Source organism: Lynx canadensis, chromosome C2 (genome assembly GCF_007474595.2).
Source record: "Lynx canadensis isolate LIC74 chromosome C2, mLynCan4.pri.v2, whole genome shotgun sequence".
NCBI classification, from domain to species: Eukaryota; Metazoa; Chordata; class Mammalia; order Carnivora; family Felidae; genus Lynx; species Lynx canadensis.
The window spans coordinates 145,179,027-145,190,155 of record NC_044311.2 but is presented as its reverse complement, the minus strand read 5'-3'; positions in this window follow the sequence as shown (position 1 = coordinate 145,190,155).

Sequence of the window (11,129 nt, the reverse complement as noted above, 5' to 3'; positions counted from 1 at the left end):
GCTTTATTTCACAATAAATGATAAAGTTTCAGTGTTTGCCTTTGACGGCTGGCTTTTAAAAGATAGGGCAATGACTTCTTTCTCTTCTTGGTCTGGGGCCTAGAAACATGTCTTGTATGTATGTAATATCCTGTCATGGTAGGGAAGTGATTTGACGGTCTTCAGTTCGAATCCCGGTTCTGTCGCTTGGCTGCAGGTTCGTTAAGCTCTCTAAACCTTAGCTCATCTGTAAAATGGGAAGAATGGTAGCATATCATGCCTCTCTTTTCAGGAATAAACCGAGGTAATGTGTGTGTCTCCCAGCTGTCAGCTGAGGCATCCTGCCATTTGATATTAAAGTGAACCTGGCATTCTCATCTCCTTTCCTTCTTTGGTGGAAGTCCTGGCTACTCCTGGCATTTCTCAGGGATCTGGGTTGAGATGCTGGGAGGAGATGCCTTACTGTTTCCTTTCCTAATCCCTCTGGCTCTGAATTTTTATTAAAATTTTTTTTTTTTAAAATGTTTATTGATTTTTGAGGGAGAGAGACAGAGCACTGGGGGTGGAGGGAGGGACAGAGAGAGGGGGAGACACAGAATCCGAAGCAGGCTCCAGGCTCTGAGCTGTCAGCACATAGCGTGATGTAGAGCTCGAACCCACAAACCTTGAGTTCATGACCTGAGCCAAAGTCAGACGCTTAATTGACCGAGCCATCCAGGTGCCCCTCTGAACTTTTACTTTATTTTATTTTATTTTTTTTTTTTTAAATTTTTTTTTTTTAACATTTATTTTATTTTTGAGGCAGAGAGAGACAGAGCATGAACAGGGGAGGGTCAGAGAGAGGGAGACACAGAATCTGAGACAGGCTCCAGACTCTGAGCTGTCAGCACAGAGCCCGACGCGGGGCTTGAACTCACTGACCATGAGATCATGACCTGAGCCGAAGTTGGCCACTTAACCTACTGAGCCACCCAGGCGCCCCTGAACTTTTACTTTAGAAGAATTAGTTCATTTTATGGATCTTCTTCCTATGCCATAGTCTGTTTCTGTTCCAACTGTAATGATTCAGACATCTTAGCCCAACTTCCTTCCCTTGCTGTCCACAGAATCCACTTACACAAGGTATTTGTGTGTCTAACAACAGACTTTACAGAAAATCTGGGATCTAGATGGCATTGGTATTCTAGTGAGGAAAACAACTTAAAATTGAATTTTAGACATTATGAAGTTCCTGGGTCATTGTGTCTGGAACATTATCATGTTCAGTTCAGAGCCAAACCCCTCCTTCCCTCCTCCTCTCCCTCCGGAGCTTCCTCCCTCCCTTCCTCACAACTAACTTATCTCTAATGTTCCAGCTTCTGTGCAAGGTGCTGGTGCGTGGTAGTAAACAAAACTGCTATGATTCTTGCCCTCATGAAGCTCATAGCTTAGTTAAGAATAATTTCTACAGAACTTTTATATTTTCTTCTATATCTTTGCCTTAGGGGTTCTATGTACTTTGCTTTTCCCCTACAAATGCTTGTAAGGGCTTCCCAAGGTGCTACATCACATAAATAAAGGGTAAGCTTCTCTACATTGTTTCATATATGAAGCTTATTTACATTACAACCAGGATAAAAACTGAAAACACAACCAACCTCCTTTAAATCTAGGAGACCTAAAGCTTATAACAGTCAAGGGAAAGTGTACTAGTAATCGGTTGAACGGCAAGAATGGATGGTTGACAAATTGGGGTACAGACCCAGACTGGTGCCCTCTAAAACTGTTCTCTGCATTCAGAGAAGGTAGGCTCTGCGATCTGACCTTAGCCTTGGTAAATATCTGCTTGGTTTCTTGATATTTTTGGAAACTATAGCTTATGCTTAGGAATTTATAAATGCCTTCATATCTGAAGGGCCTTGTGTTAGCTTTCATGGGGATAGGATCCTTATTTAGTAAGATCGCTTGCTCCAACGTCTTTGATATGCTCTATTCTCCCGTATTTAACAGCCTGCTAGGTATTTCCAGAAATATGTCTTCTAATAAAATTCAAAGAAATTTTCAACACTCAAATTGGTCATAATGTAGTTTATGAATTAGGGATATGATTTGTGTTGCACGCTTCAGATTATGCAACAATTGTGATCAGGAACCAACTCCCATTAGCACAGGCGAAGAGCTATTATAAGCAAATACAATGGTTTTGTGGAAGTTGTTCTGCGCTTTACTGTGGAAATGGAAAATAAAAGGGACAACGCAGCATCCGAATTGTGCTAATGGTAGTTCTAGTGCCCCTGGAAAAAGGCAGGTGATCCTCTGGAACAAGAGCTGGGTGGGGTCAGGTTAGGATTTGCTTAGAGGTGTTTTGATTTCATAGCCACAAACTTTCTACCATAAAACAGTTTACCATTGAAATTTCTTCGGAAAAAGTGGCTTTATCAGCTTGGATCTGAATGTCTAGCCCCTAACCCCTATTTTTCCTCCATTAAACATCTTAATACAAGTTTTCTTGGGAACACATCAATTGCATCATGGCAGAGAAGACCTACACCACTAAAATGAGATCTTCTTGTACAAAAACTTCTCATTATATTTAGTCTTGCCTCTTGGTTAACGCTGCCACTATCTTCCAAGTGACCTAGGATGGAAATCCTGTCACCACGTTTTACTTCTCTTTTCCCTAGTTCCACACGTTTGATTCCTTAGAGATGGAATAGTTCTTAGCATTTCCTCTATCCCTGCTTGCAACGGGCAGTCATAACTTACACTCCAGTAGTGCATAAGCCCCTAAGTGATCCCACTGTTTCTCTGTCCTCTCAGGACGGTGTACCACATCTGTCCATATTAGCTTGCCAAGGCCTCTGTAACAAAATGTCATAAACTGGGGAGCTTGAACAACAGAAACTGATTGTCTCACAGTCTGGAGACTGGTTGCCTAAGATCAAGGTGTCAGCAGGATTCATTCCTACTGAGGCCGTGAGGGAGAATCTGTTCCATTCCTCTCCCGGAGCTTCTGGTGGTTTGCTGGCCATCTTTGGTGTTCCTTGGCTTTTAGAAGGACCCTGATAGCTGTCTTCATCTTCACATGACATTCTCCCTGTGTGTGTTTGTGTGTCTGTGTCTGTGTCCAAATTTTTCCCTTTTTTTTTTTTTTTCTTGAGAGAGACAGAGTGTGTGTGTGTGAGTCAGGTAGGGGCAGAGGGAGGAGAGAGACAATCTTAAGCAGGCTCCATGCCCAGGACAGACACCCAACGTGGGGCCAAATTTCACAAGAGATCATAACCTGAGCCAAAATCAAGAGTTGGATGCTTAACTGACTGAACCACCCAGGCACCCCAAATTTTCCCTTTTTGTAAGGACACCAGTCATGCTGAACTAGGGGCCTACCCTCCTCAAGTATGACCTCATTTTAACTAATTAGATCTACAATTATATCTATTTCCAAACAAGGTCACATTCTGAAGTGTAGGTTAGGACTTCAGCGTAGAAATGTTTGAAGGTACAAATCAACTCATAAGACTATCAAGGCACAATTGTGATCATGCCATTTTCCTTCTCAAAAAATATCAAAATGTGCTTATTGCCTGAGGAATGCCATTAGACTTGGTGGCCAAGCATTCTTAATTCCCAGCAGAATGTATATATAAATATATCTAATAAATATATAAATGAATATACAAATATATAAATAAATATACAAATATAAATATACACACATATATATACATATACATATACATATATCTACATGTATATACACACACACACATATATGTGTGTGTATATATATATATACACACACATATATGTATTACTCTGGTTCTGTTTCTCAGGAGAACTATTATAAATATAGTACCTCAATTATTAATTATACTTTCAATTATAGAAATGAATAAGAACCTAAAAAGTCAAACATTATATTATTATGTATACATTATGCTAAGTAATCACAATATAATATTTGAGTTTTTAGGTTCTTATTCATTTCTATAATTGAAAGTTTAATTAATAATTGAGGTACTATATTTATAATGGTTCTCCAGAGAAACAGAAGCTGCAGTAATATATACATATGTATATATGTATATACATTTATATATACATATTCCTATTGGCTCTGTTTCTCTGGAGAACCAGAGAGAGACAGACAGACAGACAGACAGACAGGGAGAGAGAGACAGAGGATCCAAAGCAGACTCTGCACTGAGAGCAGTGAGCTGGATACGTGGCTTGAATTAATGAACCATGAGATCATGATCTGAGCTGAAACCAAGAATCAGACTCTTAAATGACTGAGTTGCCCAGGCACCCCCTAGAAAACATTATTTTTTAAATCCAAGGAAATTACTTCTAGACAAAAATTGAGATGTAAACAATTAGTGCTCATTTAAAAGGAACTAATTCAGGTAATGGCTACAAGGACTGGGAATAATTGAGATATTTCTAACTTGAAATAAAATGGGAATTGACCAGGCAACAGTTCCATAAATGAAACGATGTTCTATTTTCCTCTAGTTAGTATAAACTACATCATCTTATATTACCTAGTCCTTCATTCTGGCCCCTATTTTCATTGTGTAACTATCTTTTGAAAGAAGTCAGTGCTGGAAGAGACTTTGATAGTAATATACAACTCTGTTATTTAACAATGAGGAAATAGAAATGGAATGACTTGTATATAAATATAGTCAGTGTTGGACACACTAAATGGCTTCTAATTGAGTGTTTTTAAAATATGAATATGAAAATTTTGTGATTCCTTATTCATTCTCCTTTCTTAATGAGTTATACTGCAAGTAATCTATCCAGCAGTATCATAAGCTATGCCACCACTATTAGATTCTTTATTCTTCAACAAAGGTCTTATACACCTGTAGTTTATCTGAAATCCAAATGTAACAGGGAGTCCTATATTTTTATTTGGTACCTGGAAATCCTAAATGTAATAAGTTTCCCTTAGGGAACTGCTCTACTCTAGAGGACATAGCCAGCTATCCAACCACAGAGGCTGACTGACTCCTTCTGATGTCTGTCCTGTCCTGTTTGACATGACCCTCCACAGCCCTCACAGGTTGTGGGGAGTTACTGCACCCCAATGGTGCAGTAAGGCTAAACTGGTATACAACTGACCAGTGGCAAGCTAGTCTAGCTGAAGATTCTGTTCTAGCTTGTTCTCCTTACCACTTGGGGCCATCTTCCCTACTTTCTTCATCCTCTATTGTGTCTAATTCTCTGTACCACTAGCCATAGTCTTTTTAAAATATTTTTTTAGTATAGGCATGCCCCATTTGGGACAAGAGTTGGGACATACCTGTAGTAAAATTTTGTTGTTTATCTGAAATTCAAATGTAACTGGGATCCTGTAATTTATCTGTAAAACTCAGTGGAAGTCTTACTTGATTTTGCATTAATTTTGGAATGGAAAAAAGGAGGAAAGTGTTTGAGAAGTTCAGATCCAATTAATTTTACATGATTTATTTCCCCATGCCTTTCAGATTTTTAATATTTCCACAATGTGCTATGAATCTCTGCTAGAGAGATACATGATGCAGAGATGTTCATCTATCGTCTCTATCATCTATCTATCTATATCTATCATCTGTCTATCATCTATCTAATCTATCTTTTTTCTTTTCTTTCTTTCATTTATTTATTTCTTTTTAATGAAACCCTTTTTATCTCAGAGCATCTGGTAGGACTATCATTTTGTGAAAGATAGTTTGGAAAATACTGACGAAGACCTGTGCAGCGCCACTCAGAGAAGCCAGCCTGCAAGGTGGATTTCACCGTTTCTCTAGTGTAAGATAAGTGCGAAAAGACCAAGACAGTTACACAAATCTTAAGAAGAAAAATAGAAGTACCCATATGACTTGCACAAGAGCCAGTACAGCATAATTTTGATGGATCATTAAATTGTTCCATCTTCTACATTGTGTAATACGAAGCATCAGACAGGCTGGCTGATCAAATTCTCGGATTCAAAGTTAAGGTTCTTCCACAGATACTACTAAATTAGCATGTCTAGACCATGTTCTATATGAAAGGCTCTCAGTGAAGCGGTTCAAGGCTGCCTATATCTCTGGTGCAAAGGTAATTGGAAAGCCAAACTGAATTTCTGAGTGAATAGTGCTGACCGAGCTGTGTAATATTTTGATGGGTAGTTTTGGGCCTTTCAAAGTGAGATGTGGCATTTGAATGCAAATAAACCCATTGCAAAACAACCCCAAACCTTTGGCATTTTAGAATCATTTCCTGATTCTTTTTCTTCTGAGAACTTATTTCTGTGTAGAACCTATCAAGTGAGTGATTTTTCAAAGCTGCTGACTGGCCTCTTCAAGGTCAAGGGGAAAATTGATGGTTTAGAATTACGATTAGATTCTCCTCCTACTCCTTTCCTTCTTTTATTTCTTATTTGATGGCTTTATTTTCTCATTTTATCTCCTAACTTTGCATATTTCCCTGAGATAGAAGATGAACTCAGAGACATATTGAGCAGGGAGTTTCCAGTAACTCTGAGGTGTCATTTATGCATTTAAGGTCAGGGGACACTAGAATGACTTTATAGTTGAAAGCAATTGCTCAGTTAAGCATTCATTCATCCAGCTAATATTTTTAAATATATGATAGTACTTTGACAGTCTTTCTCTCTTATGAAGATTCAAATATAGTGAGGAAGCAGATATATAAACAACCAGCTCACATGAAATAAGTACTGTAATAGGGAAGCATATATAAAGTGAAATAAATTTGAAAAATGCTGGGTGATTGAAAGTTAAGCTGGGTTCTTTGCTATAGATTTTATCTGAGCTTTTAATATGGTAATATACATTGTGACTCTCTAAGGGTGGAATATAACTTGGAATGTATCCCTGAAACTTTTCCCCCTGGAATATCTGGAAGGAACAGGGTCCTGTTAAACACACCCCATAAAGCCATGCATTATGGTGTATATACCAAATTGGACATGGATTACTTTTGTTAAAATGTCACTTTCTGGGGCGCTTGGGTGGCTCCGTTGGTTAAGCGTCCCACTCTTGATTTTTGGCTGAGGGCATGATCTGATGGTTGTGAGACTGAGCCCCCCACATTGGGCTCCAGGCTGGGTGTGAAGCCTGCTGAGATTCTGTCTCTCCTTTTGCCCCTCCCCTGCTCGTGTTCTCTTTCTCCCTCTCAGAAAAAAAAAAAAATGTGACTTTCTATGTTAGCCATCTTTTTTTTTTTTTGAGTTTTCAAGATGTGTCCAATCTCCATACTTTAAATAGCTGTTATATAAAAAAGTAGGTTTTTCAAATTTCAGGGTGCAGCCTTAGCTTACCTTCTCTCTCATTCTGCCAGCCCCATAATGGTTTCTTTTGGTCTCTTTCAGTGTGTGTGGTGTGTGTCATCAGGGAAGGCTTTTTGCTTGTATAGGCACAATATGGTTAGGTGACTGACACACATACATACATGCGTGTGTGTATGTGTATCTGACCAATTTTAATCCTAAGATCTTTTGTTAGATTCCATATAAGTTAAATCCTACTTGACACAACAAGGAGGTTAGGAGTGGTTGCTAGTCCTTTTGGGGGGGGGCGTGGAAAGAACATACTATAAACAGCAATAAACGTACTATATTTAGGTAGAAATGAATGCAAATAATATTTATATACAATTTAAAATGAGAAAAGGATTTGAGAGAATATGATAAAATTTGGGAAGACAAGAGACACATTGTTTAAAATATGTTGGCTCTTTCTCAACATTTCCTTCATGTGTACTTGTGTATTGGCATTAACAGCACCTTGACCTAGGCCTTTATTATCTCATACCTGGCCGTTATAATAGCTAGCTAATAAGTTTCCCTAATTATAACCTCTTATCCAAATTAATTTTCTTATTGCACCATTGTGATCTCATAATCAAACTTTATTAGTTCCTAATAATTTATTAAAATCATCAAGGTGTAACGGATAGGGCATTGAACTAGGAGTGAAAAAGTTATGTTTTTGAGAGCTACTCATGAGCTGTATAACCTTGAAAAGGTTGCTCAACAACTAGAGGTGAAACTATGTCTACCTATAAATTCATATAATATCCTGGCTGCCTAATTAGTAGTATTGCTGTAGAATTTAAACACAATGTGAAAGAAAGGTCTTTATAAACGTTGAAGCAAAACACACATGTAAACTACTGTCTTTGCTCCTCGAAGTCTGTATTTCTTAGGCTGCCAATCTATACCTTACCAGACCACGATTACCTTTCTGTTATATGTTGACCATTTGCTTGCACAAACAGGGCAATTCATTCAAACTAGAATGCCTTGGGATTTCATAGCTAAACACATTTGCTAGTTCTTTTTCTTTTTCCTGCTGACTATTTTCTCATCCTTTAAAGTATTGTTGTATCTCCATGGTGCCTTCTGTATTAGGCATCTATGGCTGCTGGAATAAATCACTACACACTGGAGGTCTTAAGACAACAGAAATTTATTTTCTCACAGTTGTGGAGGCCACAATTCCAAAATAAAGGGGTTGCAGGGTCATGCTCCCTTGGAAGGCTCTAGGGAAGATGCCTTTCCTTAGCTTCTGGGGGCTCCTGCCATTCCTTAGCTTGTGGAAACATCTCCAATCTCTGTTTCCACATCACTTGGGCTTCTCCTGTGTCTCTGTCTCTCCTTTGCTGTTTCTTACAAGGATATTTGTCTTGGAGTCAGGGTCCACCTTAAACCGAAGATGATCTCATCTTAAGATCCTTAACTCAGTTATATCTTCAAAAACTCTATTTCCAAATAGGCCATATTTATGGGTACTGGGGGTCAGGAGTTGGGCATATAATTTTGGGGCCCCTATTCAAACCACTACATCTTCTCTGCTCATTCCAATCTATTAGTTTGGCCAACATATACTTCATATGCAATCTTGAAATAGCTGAGAGGAAACCACTGATAATGAGCCAATTAAATGCTTTCAGTTTGCAAGAACTATTTATGAAGAGTTTAGTGTTTGGTTCATCGAATTTAATTATTTTACAACCAAAACTGCACCCCATGTAAAGAAGTAGCACTATTTAACTTTCTATCAAAAAAAGTTGAATTATTTAAGTGCTTTTTACAGCTTTAAAACTGAAAAGAAATTTTCTTATTTTTAACACATAATTGGTAAAGTGGAACTCTATTTAATTGTAAAATATAAACCATTTAAAAGCATTCTGGCTCAGCAATGTATAAAAAATCAGATTATTATTTTATTATTAGCACAACTAATGCTGTAGAACTCAGAAAAGCATCTCTGAACTGGGTACAGATGAAGAGCCAAACCTTGACATTGATCTTTTATTGAGATAGCACAGACTGCATTAGCTCAATACACTAGGTATTCACGCAATACTCAGTGTGAGCTCAAACCCATTACAGTGGTGGCTAGAGCCCCTCCCTTCTCTCTGTCTTCCCCCCTTTGGGGGCCCTGTTCCTCTTTGCTGGCATTAAAGACCACAGAGTACATTTATGGCAACAAGCCACCAAATTATTCACAGCCCAAGCCAATTTACAGAGCTCATCTGGGTTTTTCCATACAAAGCTGATACTAGGTGGAGAAGAGGGAAGAGTGCATTCATGATTATTTTGTTTATTTACATGGAATACTCCAAAATGCTAGAACTTGCTAACGCAAATGCAGCACAATCCTTCTTATTTATAATAGATTCCTGATCTCACCCTTTGCTACATCGCAAATCTGTCCCCAACTTTTTTTTCACTCACTTTTCCTAAGTAGCCTGAGCTAGTCAACAAGGCTCAAGAGAAGCATGTGTTTTTTCTTATTTAAAAAATTTTTTTTGTTCTATGGAAACCAATTTGACAATAAATTTCATATATTAAAAAATAAATAAATAAAAAATAAATAAAATAAAAAAAAATTTTTACCATTTGTTCATTTTTGAGAGAGAGAGAGAGAGAGAGAGAGAGAGAGAGAGGGAGAGAGTAAACAGGGGAGGGGCAGAGAGAGAGAAAGAGGACACACAGAATCTGAAGCAGGCTCCAGGTTCTGAGCTGTCAGCACAGAGCCTGATACTGGGCTCAAACCCACACACCGTGAGATCATGACCTGAGTCGAAGGCGGACACTTAACCGACTGAGTGTCCCGCCTTTTTCCTTATTATAGTAAGATTAATACGGAATGTTGCTTTTACTGTACTTCATCAAAAGCTAACAGTTTCTTCATTTACAAGAATGGAAATACACAGCATCTTCCTCATCCTGTCTGTTTCCCTAGGTCTTCCAAATTGATGGAGAATCTTCCGGATTTACTCAGCTAACATTATATTTCTACTAATACGTTTCCAAGAGCTTTTCCAAGTGTGCCTAAACATATAATTTTTTTTAAACACATAATTTTTAACTTTACAAACCATCTGACTAAGCACATGACATTGCTTTAGTTGATCTTGTTAAGTTTCCCTTTTGTTCAGTACTACCCATTCATTTTGACCTTGTTCTTTTCCCCCTGCTGAAACATAGTCAGATGTTGGCCAGAGGTGGGATAATGAAGAATGGTGTCTGGCCATTCACGATGATGGTGATGATATTTCAAACAGAATCCTCTTGCTAGTGAGGAGTGGGTGACCAGAGAGAAACCACTGGACAGGTGAAGGAGACATGGCCCAAGTGTATCTTCTTCTGTGCCAGCCACGAGAAAACTCTGTCAAATCCCTAACTGAAATGAAGTGTAGAGTCCTTATTCACACACTTTGAAAATAACCCATTACGTTAATCTAACTTTGAGTTTCTCATTTTTGAACACTTATTTACATATATCATTGTGTTTTAAGATGTTAACAGGAGGGAAAAATAAAGTGCATAGCCAAGGGATTAAAGAATTAGCTTCTGAGGGGGAGGCCTGGGTGGCTCAGTCGGTTAAGCGGCCGACTTCGGCTCAGGTCATGATCTCTTGGTTCATGAGTTTGAGCCCTGCGTCGGGCTCTGTGCTGACAGCTCGAAGCCTGGATCCTGCTTCGGATCCTGTGTCACCCTCTCTCTCTGCCCCAATCCTGGTCACTCTCTGTCTCTCTGTCAAAAATAAACATTAAAAAAAAAAAAAAGAATTAGCTAGAATTAGCATCTGAGGAAGGGAAAGGCAAGCCATTTTGCATCTTTTCCCTGGAAAGATGAAGGTTAGTAGACGTTTTGTCCTTTTAAA